At 37.2% G+C, this 15,448-nt stretch overlaps 1 protein-coding gene across 1 annotated transcript in view; it reads right to left on the bottom strand.

Moving 5' to 3' along the window:
• The window catches only part of LOC111600760, a 104,352-nt gene extending 89,282 nt beyond the window's left edge, over window positions 1–15,070 (bottom strand). The window contains exon 1 of the mRNA XM_030225071.1: window positions 15,056–15,070. The gene's annotated coding sequence lies outside the window, so the exon portion shown is untranslated. The remainder of the gene's footprint in view (window positions 1–15,055) is intronic.
• Between the last annotated feature and the right edge of the window lie 378 nt (window positions 15,071–15,448).

Genomic DNA, 15,448 nt, shown 5'->3' with positions numbered 1-15,448 from the left:
TTGCACGCTTAATACAATGTCGCCTCAGCCGGTCCCCTATAATGGCCTAAGTAAGCGGTTAGCGGTAGTCAACACTTGCGGACGGGAGTCTTAGCCGCAAATGCGCGAGGATCTCAGCTCCATTAAAATTGCCATTGTGCAGCGGCTTGCGGAGCGGAACGTGTAAGACTATTTTATGCCATTGGATTTCAATGCGCAACAGTCGCCCGGCCAAGCCAGGCGCAAATGGCATCGAAGTTAAGAAAAGAATGAGCAGAGGATTCAAATGAAAAAGTGAATATGATAAGCAGGCGGATATCCTGCATGCAAATGTCGAGCTACTCCTAATAAATGCTTAAATAACATTTTTAATATAAGAAAAAAATCTACAACAAAAATTTTTTAAAAATGTTAAAAATATAAAATAAATAAAATTATAAAAATAAAATATTTAGATTTGTAACATAAAAAAATTAAATTTAAAAAAATTATAATTAAATAAATTATATAATTATCTGAATAATTAAAAAATATAAAGAATGTGTATATGTATATAAAACTTATTTTTTAAAAATAGTGTTAAAATAACTTTGATTTAATTTTTAAAAAATTTAAAATTAGAGTTTTAAAAAAAATTTTTAAATATAATTTAAATAAAAAATAAAAGACTTAAAACTATAAACCAAAAAATAAATTATAATATTCAAAAAAATGTAAGGTAAAACAAAGCAAATAAAAAAAAAAATCTTTTATATTAACATGAAATCTATTAAAAATAAGATTAGATATATTTGTTAACATAATAATATAGATATAAAGACATACCATAAAAATTACATTTGCTTCAGCTTAAGAATATCATTTTTATATACTCAAAGAATATTTGAAGCATCATACCCATTTCATACCATTTCGACAGTGCAAAAACCCAACGTAGACAGTAAAATACTTTATAAACCTGCTTACATGCATACATATAAATACATCTGTATACATACACATATATATGCATATCGAGTGCGTAATTTAACTTTACAACTGTTTAATTTACTGCAATTTTATGGCGTCCACGAGCCACGGCGCAAATGGCCAACCGCTGATTGAAATAAATCGAAACTTAATGCTGCTGCTGCTGGCATTGAAAAAGTTGAAATGGCGCATACGCCGCGTGGTACGGCGGTACGTTGTATTCAATTAAAATTTATAAAATATATTTGCGCTGCAGCTTATTTATTGTTGAAATATTAATCAAATTTCGCTGATGATTATGCTCATAATTCGGCATAATTAGCGCGCACAAAGGATTCAATCAGTTGGAAAGCAAAACTCTAACCCTAAAACAAAAGGCAGCCACTCCGGCCCCTCAGGCCAACGAGTTTTTCGTAATCACAATCAATTTTCGCACATAAATTAGCGCATTATAACTGCAGCGAGGTAATCGCTTCTTTTTTGTTGTTTTTTGTTTTGTTGTTTGTAAACGAAGCTGGTCAGATTTCTCTATGAGGTTTTATGGTTTTACGTAAAGTATACGCCGAGTGTGGCCGACTTTTTGCGGATAGTTGGGCTGCACAGTTTTCGTTGGTATTTGTGCATATGCGGTGAAATGCATTTGTTTATATTGCAGCATTCAACCGCAATTGAACATTTTGAGCAAGCTCAGCGGAAGCCATAAATGGACATTTAATGTGCCCGTGCCATAATCGTAATGCCGTTAACCCAAACCTAACCCATTCATATATTCATTCAGACTCGCTTACAGCGCATTATCGTTCATATTTTATTTGAAGAATTAACAACGCAAACTAATTATTAGTTAAATTATACGCTGTGGTATTTAATATGCTGGCCTAAATCATGCGTATTTATTTCATTCTGTTTGCATTTATTATGCGCGCCGTTTCAAATAAATACAGCACAGTTTATAAAAATAATATTTATGTGGCATTAATTACGTTTACATAAAAATTAAAATTTATGTTTAATTTTTTATGGCAGTTTCAATGAAGTGAAAGTGTTAGCAGAGCAAGTGCATGTTTGAATAATACTCGCTCGGTGCTTTAATGTTAGCTTAAAAGATATCGAATCTGTGAATATCTTAGGCTAAGCTTAGCCATGTGTATTGAAAGCTTGAAATATAATTTAAATGGCAAGAAATTAAGATTATAGAATTAATTTGAATCATTTGAAAACAAATTCGAAGCAACAGCGTCTTGGCCCAAATGATCTACTTGGATAGAAGCGCTCGCGTGGTCCAACAGTTGTCCAGGAAACTCTTAAACCTTTTCGATTATTAATTATTCCGATTAATGGCTTGAGTACAAAATATTCAAGAATTGAGTCAGTTCTTGAATCCTCTCAAAAGTTGTATGAAAACTGGGCAAAGGCTAATGGCAAATATATATTAAAATACTTGAAACTAATCATAAAATATTTTAAAATTAGTTATATTTTTTTAAATTTTACATTAAAAAAAATATGTAAAAATCTAGTAAATTATTATAAGTTAATATACCTCATTTAGTTTATTAACTGCTATAAAACGATTAATAAATTATGTAAGCATATCTGAATATACATATAACATATATGCATATGCATACATACTTTTGGGTAGATTATAAATTTAATAATTGCTTTTTAGGCAGCTGTTAAATAATTGAACGTAGCTTTAAGCTAAGCTGAGTTAATAAGCTGAAAATGTTAAGCACAGTTAAAGTATATATAATTTTATATAATCCCACAAAATTTCAATTGATTTCCAGAGCTGACTTTTATTCATTTAAAAATCTCAAGTTGAATTTATGATGGCCATCAGGGCAGAAATGTGAGGGCTCGACTCTCTTTTGTGTGAGCTGGGACTGCTGCTGCTGTTGTTGTTGTTCATTTGTAGTTCCGTTTGAATGTTTAACCTTTTTTGTTATTTTAATTAAAAAATTTGCCTTTTGCTGCACTGGCAATTGGACAGGGTAGAGCGAGCGCTTGCTGAGATTAAAATCAATGTCCTGTTCAGTGCGTTCAGTGCAGGCGGTTTGTCAGGGCCAGGCCTGGCTAAAGGCTGAAGGCTGAAGGATGCTGCAAAGGCATCAGCACAGTGACATTGGGACCAAGGAAGGGCTGGATGGGGCGGCAGGCGTACAATAAATTTCATATTGCCATAGGACATAAAAGGGCGTGTATAATATGCAAACACAATCAACGCGTCAGGACAGTTGTGTTAGCTGCACACGCACTGTGGCGGTAGAGAGAGCGAGAGAGAGAGAGAGAGAGTGTGCAAGGCAGGGAAGGGATTGAGCGAAAGGACTCGCAATGAAAGAAAGACGCCGGCAAGCATACACACACGCGTGCACACATATGACAATTCGAAGCAGAGTGCCACACACATACACGCTAACAACTAACTGTAAAGCTAAACTTTGAAGTGCCACGCAGCCACATATTGTATAGGAGTGTGTGTGTGCGTGTGTGTGTGCGCCCATAAAGCAAAGCAATATAAAAGGAAATAAACCGGCGACAGCGCTGCCAGGCAGCTCGACTGAATATGAGCAGAAACTAAACGAAAGCATATAAAAAAAATGAGGAAGATGAAAAAAAAAACTGAGAAGCAAGAAAGTATATATATAAACAGAGATACATACATATATAAATATATATATATATGTATATATATAATACAGAGAGAAAGAGAAAAGTTTTTTATGTGGAGACGTGCAGAAATTTTTAATTTGCGGTTTGCCACTGCTGCTGCAAATAGCAAGAAGAAGCAGCGCCAGCAGTGGCGGCCTTTATTGCGTGGCACAGAAGTCAGAGTCCCGAATGTAAAGCCAGTTGCCAAGAACTTGGACCCGGCAGCACTAGAAGCCAGCTAAAGCACTGCTATGCCGCTTATTATGATTTACATATTTTCTATGGCCAGCGGCTGACTTCGAGTGCTGTAGACGGGCACACACACACACTCACTCACTCGCTGCTGCGCTGGAAGCAAATGTGAGCTTTAGATTGTAATTAAAGTTCACGAGGTCAAAGCAAAGCTGACTGCCAACATCGATGGACCAGTTGCTGCAGCTGCTGTTGCTGCTGCTGCTGATGCTGCTGCTGCTTCGGCTGCTGCTGCTGTTGGCAAGTTGCATTGTTGCAGCTGCGGACTTTGGCATATTCATAGCATACACTCAGGCGCGCCATGGCACAATATCCTTAGCAGCAAACGAGTTAAGTGCACTCTAAAATATGTGGCGTTGAGTCCTGCAGACGCAGTTGCGACTCAAGCCGTGGCACGCAACTCCAAACAGAACAGAACTCAGCTCAACTATGTGGCGTACTGAGCACGAGTTGCTGGAGCGAGCGGCACAGCAGCCAGGGCAAGTGAAGTCTGTGGCAGCAAATGCAGGCAGGCAGCTTCCGCATCTTGTCTGTCATTTGCATATTTAAATTGCAGTCGGCAGATTGTCATCAGCGTCGTTTTAAATGTTGATAAATGCGCGCCATAATTTAATGTTCTCCCCTCCATTTCGCCCTCGCCCGCGCTCTAGAGCGAGTTCTCTTTGTCTTTGTCTTTCGCTTTGTAGTGCAGTTTTTGCATGGCCCACACGGCGTATGCGTAACATGCGACAGCTGCCAACGCCAATGCCTTGAGCCATGATTAATAAACTTTTTCGCCTCTCATGTTTGGCAGCTAAATAATTTCAAAGTGAATTTTCTTATTAAGTCTTAAGTGGCCATAAATTGCTTCACTGCTTCAAATCGATTAAAGTCAAATGAATGATTTTGATTATCGAATGACAAGAGTTGAATGCCCTGATTTCAGCTTGTTAATCTAGAACATATATAAATTTATATAAATTTAAATATAAATTTTCTAGAACATATATACATTTTTTTAAATTCAATTATAAAATAGACGCTTAAATATTCTACAGAATTTTACTCAGGATAATTTTGTTTTTCCAGAATTTTACTCAGGATAATTTTTTAATGTTTTTAAGATATTTAATATATTTTAAATAAATTTCCATTTTTGTAAGTTAATGAAAACTTAGTTTAAGACAAGCCTTTGTTAATACCAATGTATCCAATTCTCTATCAACCAAGTTTGACAGCCTTTACAGCCTTAATCTCAACTAGTTGACATAACTCCATAGGCAACGCCAGGCTGCCACACAAAATGTTTATGCCGCAATATTGACTCAGGGTATAAATGCTATATCATTAGCCATTGCAGATCAGTGAATGCAAAACAATCGACTGTCAAATGCTGCGCTTGACAGAGCACCGCCCTCCCTACTCTTTCTCTCTCTCTCTTCAGCTCTATCTACTCTAAATGTTTCATCGTCAACTGACTGGCTGGCTGGCTGCCTGTTGGCAAAATGTGCTTGAAAAATTATGCAGTTATTTTGCTTGGTCCTTGGGCTCTTATTTAACACTTGGCTGGAATAGCGAGCAACACAAAAAAGTACAAAAAATAGATGGAAAGTAGGGAGAAAAAAGTGTCGTCACGTCACAAAAAGCATTTCAAGCAGCAAAAATTCAACACTTTGTTAAAATGTCAAATGAAACATGTCATTTATCATGCCGGCACTGGCACTTACAGTTGCCAGTTGGCCCCACCCACAGCACCTCCGCCCCCTCTGTCGCTCTCCCTCGCTAGTCGAGTGCATATATCCTGTGCGCTCTCTTATCTGTTTTAACAAGCGTTACACTTTCAGCAAATACGTTTATGCCCCTCGCGTAGAGTACGACAAACAACCGCACGCTGTTCCGGCTGTTCCGGTTGGCATTTCTTTTGCTATCCGCCCGGACGAGTCTCGCGCAGCCAACAGCAACAGCAACAGCAACAGTAACAGCAGCCAGTCTTTGCTAGGAGTAACCAAGTCCTGGGCGCAGCCAGTTTGTCGTTGCCGTTGCTATTGCTGCTGCTGTTGCCGTTGACATTGCTTAAGTGCGGGTCCAACCTTTTCGCACTCGAACGCAGCGTCGAAACATTTTCAGTGGTAATTTTTAGAATACCCTTAACAGAAGGGCATAACGATTGTTTTTAAAAATATGTTAAGCTAAATTCTTGTCTTATTTAAGTCAAATCTTTTGAGTGAATCTGTTTTTCTTATAGCTCCCAAATATCAACTATTATAGCTCTATGATATCTTTATTCAATATATGATTATGACTAAAAAAAATTATTTTATAATACAAAAAGATGAAAATATATTATATTATATAATATTACAATATTTTATTAATCATTTTTTTATATTCGTTTTTAATTTCTCATAATAGAAAATATTAAAAAATAGCTAAAAATATTTTAAACACATTAAATATTCCTAATAAATATATAGATTATAAAATTCTTTTTAGTTCTTTAAGAATGATTTTTAAATAAAAAAGTCAACATTAAAACATAAAAAAAAAATATTTCGAAACTTTAATATTTTTTGTAGTATTTTTCTTATATTAAAAAAGTTGAAATAAATTCTTAAAAGCAATTTCTTAGTACTAAAAATATTCTCATTCAATATAAAATCATTTAGAAACCCATCAACACTTTAAGCTCATGTTCTTCTAGGGTATCAAAGCTTCGTCTAGTCAAAGCCAACAATTCACGCTTGTTGTTTTTTCTGTTAGTTTCTTTTAAGTGTACAAGAGCAGCGAAATGGCAGCTAAAGGCGCCAGGCAAAGGCACAAAGGCACGCCCACTCACAGACATACATTGGGAACGTATACACAGTGCTCACTAAAACTACACGTACCGCAGTCAACATTCAAGCAGCTGTTGTTACAACACACGTGTGTCTTTATATAAGTGTGTGTGTGTGTGTGTGGGTTTGCAAACCCGCGACAAGGCATTTAAAATTGAAACAAATTGTGAATGATGCCGCGAGAGAGCGGGTAGAGTGTGGCACAAGGCGAGCAACAACAGCCGCAGCAGCCACAGCATCCGCAGCCTTGGCGCTAGTTGAATGGATACCTTGTACATAGCGAATATCCTTTAGCAGTCGGTGTAGACGCTGCTGCTACTGCTGCTGCTGCTCTGTTTGTTTCTGTAACTCTCTTGACGATTTGCTTTATTGCTGTTTGCTTTGTACACCTCATACAAAGCAGGCAAACACCATAAATATGTACATGCTACATGCCACATGCCACATGGCACATGGCGCATGCTCTTCAAGTGCAAAGTTATCTAACTCGGACTTGCTTAATTGGCGAATTTAGATTACACAATTTCAAACTGCAAATCTGAAAAACATGCTACAAATTCGTGAATATTCATGAGCAAACGCGACTTTCTAATCAGCCCAAAGGCGAAACATGACAAATTGCATAACGGATACCTGGGTGTGTGTGTGTAAGTGTAAGTGTGTTAGTGTGTGAGAGTTAAATTGGCAATGTTGACTCGGCACATATGATATGAAACTGTATATATATATTTATAGCTGTGCCACACTTGTATATGTATTTGCCCGACTTGCCAGCTTTGTTGTGTCAATGGCAGGTGCTAAAGCGTTGACAAGAATAAGGCTAAAATGTTTACAAAAGTTGCAGCAATGCAAAAACAAATGCAATTGTTGATAGCTCAGCTTGAGTCACAAATATTTGCCTGACTCTTTTTATTAGCTTTAGTTTCTTATCTACTTGATTTTTTTTTCGAAAACAGTGAGTCAAGTTTTCTATTAGTTTAATGCATGCGCTTTTTAAGCTGAAAATAATGCAAGTAAATATTTTCATATACAAAAAGCGCAAGATTTTTTTATAGCCAACATTTTGAGGTGCTCAAATATGGCTATATAGAATTATTCGTTTATTTTGTATTATTTTAGTTTTTTGCAACTTTAATTTTTTTTTTGTATTTTTTATATTTTTCTTATTAATTTTAATTTATTTTTAAAAATTGCTGTAAGTTAATAGTTTCATTTTTTTAATTTAAATTATTTTATTTAGAAAATTATTATTTAATATTTTGAAATTCATTTATTTTATTTTAAAAAATATTTTAAAATCACATTAATTAGTTCAGTTTATAAATAAGATATTATTTTTAAACTTTTTAAATTGATTTCTAATTTTATTTTTCAAAATTCTCAATTTTTTCTAAATATTCAAAAATCTCATTTAAAGGTTACGTTACCATGCATCAAGAACTGCTGAAAATTTGCCAAATAAAGCTTATTTTTTTGCCTTTAGCGAAATTTAGTAGGTAAAAATCGTGGCAATGCCAAAGCACAGAATTTTTGATTATAAAAAAGCTCCCAATGGACGTTGGCATAAAGTATTAAAAAAATCGGCCGAATCCATTTTCAAAAACGAAAAAAAAATGAAATGGAATGGAAGTTGCACTATCGCACATTTAATGCACTTCAAATTGACAAGTAAAACCGCAAACATTTGCTGACCCCGAAAAAATTGCAAAAGCCCGTCTGAAAAACGCTTGACCAATAAACCAAAAATTGCCCAGGCAAAACCAAAAAGGAAGAGGGAAAGCCCCCAATGCAGCTGCAGTTAAACTGTTGAAAAAAAGCGCGAAAAGGAACTCTAGTGGGGCGACTATAGCATTCGAATCGTTTTCTTTTATTTTTTGGTTTTTTGTTTCTTGTTGGATGGAAATGTGTAAACATTTGAGGTGGCAGGAGGCAAACGCTAAAAATGTTGAATGCCGCAAATAAAGCGCAGTGGCACGCAGCGTGCGGCTGCATTGAAACAAAGCCAAGCCATAAAAATAAATATAAATTTAACAATTTCTTTTGCCACTTTAGCCAACGTTTTTTTGGGGGCGTTGATGGCCTTGTGGAGCGGGGAGGGGGTGTGGCTACACGTATACGCAATGTAAACGTTGCCAGGTTCCAAATTGTCGCAACGGCAGCAGCCGCCACGCCAGGTGGCATTCAGTCAGCCAAATAAAAAAGAACTGTAAAGGTCGCTGTTCACCTGAAAGGTACGACGTCGACGTCGACTGCGACTGCGACTGCGACAGCAACCGCGACTGCTGCAAAACGTTCGCATGCGTTTTTATGAATTATTTCATAATATATTTTCGAGCGCGTGTCTTTTATTTTTTGCAGAGCATTTATGCCAGAGACAACACGTTGCGGCCTGGGACTGACCAGTTGACAGCGACACCTGCACCAACCACCAACCACCGAGCCAACCAGCCAAAAAAAAGAAGCTGCAAAAGGAGCCACTGGACAATGCCCAAATTTAACGCTGCATTGACTTGGCCGTTATGCAACGACTCGCCTGACCGTATAGCTGCCAAAGATACCCTGCAAAGAGCATAGATAAAGAGAGATTGATAAAGGCGGGTTAAATTGATATAGATCATTTGCTTATAGTCTTGCCCTTCTTAGGTATACGTGAGCTTGTTGCCACATGTGTAATCACCGGGTATGAAAAGAGTTCTGTAAACTTTGCAGGTGCTAAATAACAGACGATTATAGATCAAGATATTGATGACAACTCAGGCAAGAACCTTATCAACAATAATTGACACCGTTTATTGGCGAATTAAATCTCAAACTTAGCAGTTTGACAAATAAACAATCAACAACTTTATTATATCAGTAATACTATCTGATTACTAGATAAAGGCTTCACTTGCTCCACTGCAATTATTAAATATAAAAACAAATCCTCAATCAAAAGTCGTAAATAATAAAACTTTTTTCCTGGAACATTCTTGAGACCCATAAACAACTGACGCTCTTTATCGTAGAATCTATTTCCTATCTGAAGGTAATAAACCTTGACTTTAACTTAAATGTAGTTCACGGGAATGTCATCTAAATTAAATAGATAAGATAGCTTTGAAAACGCGATAAATAAGAGGTTTGCAGTTCTATTATTGCAAGGCAACAGTCAAACAGCTGTAAAGTGACTATAGAGCGAATGTAAAACAACAGCTGTAAAGCAAACAGTCAACAGCTGTAAATTAACTATAGAGCGACTGTAAAACAACAGCTGTAACGTAAATGTACGACAACAGCTGTAAAGCAGCTGCAGAGCAACTGTAAAGAACTGTAAGACTGCTGCCAACCAAATGCAAAGCTACTTTAGAGCAGATGTAAAGTAACAGCTGTAAAGAAACTGTAATGCAATAGCTGTAAATCAACTGTAAAGCAACTGCAAAATAACTGTGTACTAACAGCTGTAAAGTGGCTGTGAGGCAACTCTAGATGAACAGCTGTAAAGAAACTGTAAAGAAACTGTTAACTAACAGTTGTAAGTCAACTGTAAAATAACTCTAGTGAGGCTGCTTTAAAGTCACTGTAAAGCAACAGCTGTAGAGCGACTTTATTGCTTATTTTGCTTCTTAGCTCAAGCGACTCAAACGGACTAAAACACTCCACTGTGAGGCCCTCATTTTTGGTACAACCAATAAATATTCCTTGCATTTATATAAAAAACCTGACAGCAGGCAGGCTTCGGCGTGGTAAGCGCTGCGGTTTTTATTCATTCCATAGTGCGCTTAAAAGCCAGTCAACAGACACTCACACCAGCAATATTGTATATGAACTATAGATGTATATGAGGACACAGGGAGGGAGAGAGAGAGATACTCGATATATGCCACACAGGAGCAACGCACAATGCAAATATTTAAATTTAATTAACTATATTTACAAGCAGCGCAGTGCTGGCTATTAAATTGCCCGCACGCACATGCCAAATGTTTGTTCTAAAACTTTGCGTCAATCAAATCGAAGAAGAAAGCGAATCAACAACAACAGCGGAAGATGAAGAAAAAATATGGCCATTCAACTGGATTTTTATGCTCACGCAAGCGAAGCTGACAAAAAGTGTGAAATACCCTGTATATGGTACGCTTCAAGTGGGCTAGTTTGACTGATTGAATATGCAGAGGTGGAGTGAGAGGGTAGTGGAGAGTTTAAGGCGCTGTAAGCTGAAGCAAGTGAGAGTGTGGCAAGAGCTACAGATACCCTGTAATTAGATAAGATGTACTATAAGATTGTTTGACTGAGAGTTATGTATGTTAAACATAGTAAGAGAGTAAGGAATAGGATGTGCCAATAGAAAATATATAATGATCGACTTTAAATTATCCTTTACAGCATATGAGTATACTCTTTACTTTGCAGTTAAGTGTGTATCGATAACTTGGCATAGTTTAAGAACTGGGTATATAGAGCTAACTTGAACCTAGGCCTAGTTGGATTTTAAAAGAGTGTTGGAAATACTTGGAGTAAGCAATAAGGTATAGAAATTTTACACTATTTATATAGATAATCTAAACTCGATAATAAGCTCTAGATGATTTGGTATAGATAATACCAGATGTATGATGTAAGAGAGATGATTTGATATAGATGATATGATATATTTGATGTGATATACATGATATGATATGCGTGCTATTGTATAGATGATATGAATACGATATATATATTTAATAATATATATTATAATATACAAGATATGATATACATCTCGCAATAACTCCTCATTACATTGCCTTTCTGTTAATGAAATGTCAGCTTTGATCATGTTTAATTCAAAAATCTATATCATCCACTCAACAACAACTGCTACAGGGTATACACAAGCAACTACTGCAGCTGAGTTAAGCTCTTGTTCGCAGCATTTTAGTTTTTACGACTTCCTATCTATCCATTTATGCTCCATAGCTAATTTAGTGCCACAAAAGGAGTATCTAAAAGTGGCACACGATTTTGTGTAACGGAGAGGGGTTGGGGCAGGGGGTAGAGGGTGGAGTGTGTCGAGAGTTTAGTGCCACATGCACAAAGGATCTACGGAATTAGCATTAAAATCAAATGCAGGATAGATGGGTTAAATGGGCGGGCAGTCAAACAGTGTTTAACAAATAGCAGGGCAAAGGGAAGGGGGTGCAGCGGGCAGAGGGTAGCGGACAGCGGGCAGAGTGTAGCGAACAACGGACTTTGCCTCAACCATGGCTACAGCTGCTGCTAAACTATTTCTATTTTTTTTTTTGGGTATATTTCGAACTCGTAATACGTCCGCTCACACAACCCATACCACCACCCACCCCCACCCACACACACATAAGTAGACCCTGCGCATTTGCTTAACTCAAAACTGTAACGGAAACGGAAATAAATGCTGTCAGCATTTTATTTGTTTGTGAGTGCGTGATTTTCATATGCCTACACCCAAGCAGCCGAACAAGCAAACAAACAACGAGCAGAAAGGGCTCAACAATAAAAAATAAAGAATGTTGGAATAGAAAGAAAGGCGCAGAGCGAAAGTAATAATAAACGAGTGAAAGACGCAGCCGGAAAACGGAAAGCGACTTAGCCAAAAGCAAAAATGGTTCGTGGCTGGAACTGAAACTAGTTCCATGTCCATCGCCCGAGGCGTCATTTGCGGAAATGGCTTTTATAGTTTTGCAGTTTAGTTGTTCTTTATTTTTCCCCCAAAGCTTGACATAGTTTTATTAGATTTCATTTATAACAGCAACTCCGCTGCCATTTGCAGAGACAACACTGTATTATGCCCCAACCGCCCTAACTCAACTTCCTCAGCCATGTATCTCTGTATATCTCTGGCTCCAAGTCCCTTTGCTGTTAAGCTGCAATTGATTTCGAAATTAAAGCCAGTTAGCAATGCCATAAAAAACAATTTACACTGTGTAAATGCAAACATGGTCAAACAAGAGGAAGTTCAAAGGCAACTAGACTTGGCTGATGTACTACAAAATACCTTGCACAGTTGATGAGCTATTAAGCAACTTCTTAATTAACTAATTTGTAGTTTCTTCTGATAATCCAGAAGTTTTGCAGCAGTTTTCGCGCTTTTCAAGCGCTTTTCAAATATTCTCTTATCGATAAAAGTGCATTTCATCGACTTATCGATTATTCTTTTTTATTATATTTTATTGCTTTATATTTATCACAAACTTCCTACAATGCTAGAGCTGTTTGACTAAGAGAACTCGAATTTTCCTTCGTTTTAGGATTAATATTTGCTGAACTCCAACAAGTTGTTCATACCTTCTATGTTTTTCATTACAGGGTATAATGCCGCTAGCTACTATAGATTTTTAGCAGTAATTATTTTTTAGTTGTTGACTAGTTGGCAGTTTTTAGGCGCTTTACCATCGACTTAACTTTAAAATAATATTTATCGATAACTATTTTATCGATATATTTATGTAAGTACTATTAGTACTGTTATATTACTACAATTTATATTCTCTTGCTATATTTAATATACTTGTATCGATAACTAATCGGTTTATCGATTAAAATTTTATACAAAACATAAAACTTGATTGCTTAAAATTTTAGCCTAGCTTAAAAATCAAAACTTGAGTTCATTAGCTAACTCAAATTTGTACTTTCTTTTTATTTAACCAAACTTCCTTTGCTTTGTTTTATATAATTACAGGGTATCTTGTTTCGCGTGCACAGTGACTCTAAAACCTGTGCCACTTTGTAACCATAATAATACTTTGCTATTGTTTATCAGCTCAGATGTAGACCAGCCCAGCCCAGCCAAGCCGTGCCAGCGAGGCGACGATGACGTTGCATTGCCCAAGCGCATAAATAACTGCAAATGTGTGTGTGTGTGTGCGTGTGTGTGTGCAGATACTGGTCTAATGGTCGAGTAGTGCGCACTGCCTTTGGCCACTCAATAGACACACACACACAGAGGCACAACAAACAAAGAAAAATATTGCTTCCGGTTTTTGTTTTCATAAATTACGCCGCATAAATTCCGCATTCAATCGTGTGTGTAAAAGGCAAACCCAAGAGCTACGGACGTGTGTGTGTGTATGTGTGTGTGTTTGTTTATACAAGTCCTGGTGTCCTTTTTAACTTTACGATGGTTTTATTTACTTAGACGCTGGGCGCGTGTTTGCGCTTATGTTTAACCCGGCATCTACAATTCAATTGATTTTTAGCCCATTATTTGTTAAGTACGCCATGGCCCAACACTTGGGCCAATTATAATGGTCAAGCTGCTTCCCTGTTTGTGTGTGTGTGAGAGCAGTTGCTAAATGTGCGTCAGGTGGCAAAGTTTAATAATGAAACACATAAATTGACAAAGGTTAGCGGCAAAGCCCAGAGCGAGAGCCAGGCCAGAGCCCAAGGTAGAGCCAGAGACAGCCATTCAGCAACTGTTGTTTGCCTCATAAAGTAGGCGAGCAGACACGCCCCCTTTTTGGCGTCTGCTTTGCTACGTGTGTATGTGTGTGTGTGCTTGTCTCCAGGACTTTGATTTGGACAGCAGCAGCAGCTGAAGCCCGCAGCTAAGTAAAGCGAAGTCAAAGCCCTAAATAACTGCAGGTGCCTAACACTCTCCCCATGTGTGTGTGTGTGTGTGTGTGTGTGTGCGCCCGCATCTGTTTGGCTTTTCAATTTTATGTTAGGCTAAGTAAATTAGCAGCTAGTTTATTAAAAATGTTTGTGTTAAATGTTGGGGCAGACTTTAGCGGCGCACTGTGAAAAGTTTAACATAAATACCCTATACTCAAGAGGGGAAAGGGTAGTATCATATATAACAGGAAGAGTATACATACTAATAAAGAACAAGTGTTTACATTTGCTTGAAAAATGGCAATTTGAATATATATTTCCTATCATACAACCCTCGCGTTTAGCTTTGCATATGCCCACACAGGGTATCTGCTAGTCGCACACTGCCCGCTTTAGTCTCTTTTTATACTAAATCCAATTAAAAGACTTTGGCAATGGCCACAAAGTTGCGCCTTGAACAGCGCCTGGAACAGACGCTCGCTCAGTCCATAGTTGACCTCATTTCTCTGTTGACATTGGCCATATTGTGACGCTTACGGCCATATGGTGACTGCTCACTGGGCCAAGCTGTCCAAAGAGAGCGCCCCAACTGACCGCCGTCCCTTGCCCGACGACTTGACAAATTTGCGTTTAATCTGAGCATTCTGAATTGACTGAAACTAAGTGAACTCCTGGACTGACACTTCAGCTAAACTACAATATGCTCAAGCAGTCACACAGTCAAGCAGGTCACAGCGAAGTGAACTCTGACCGCATCAGATATATATGTATAAATGCGAGGTGTACTTCGTAAATAATTGTATTTATGTACAAAAACGAAATTGGATATGACTTACCATTCAGTCTACCGAAGCTACACTAGTTATTACAGCTTCAATATATCACTTTACTCAATCACAAGCACTTTTAATTATAAATTTTATTATTTTCTCATTAATTTTTTCTATTGCATTTTAATTTCGTAATTTCAGTAAGCCGGTGTGCCCAGTTTATGTGTTCAGTTAAATGCCTTTTGCTTTAAATACCTAAAATACTAATTACAATCAGCGCTTAATCGTTGTGAATTTACATTAAATGTGCGAATTAGCGACAATACAAAAAGTACTAAAAATGCACATGTTTCTGCGCTGTGTTAAATGCCCAAAACTAAATACCATAATCAGTGGCGCTGCTCGTTAGTCGAAACGCGTAGACTGCGAGGCTGCCAGAGGGAAATTACAAACAAATTT

This window comes from Drosophila hydei, unplaced genomic scaffold (assembly GCF_003285905.1).
Source record: "Drosophila hydei strain 15085-1641.00,03,60 unplaced genomic scaffold, DhydRS2 tig00008122-arrow-pilon, whole genome shotgun sequence".
Classification (NCBI taxonomy): Eukaryota; Metazoa; Arthropoda; class Insecta; order Diptera; family Drosophilidae; genus Drosophila; species Drosophila hydei.
The sequence above is the reverse complement of the archived record's forward strand: the minus strand, read 5'-3'. Positions and strand labels throughout refer to the sequence as shown.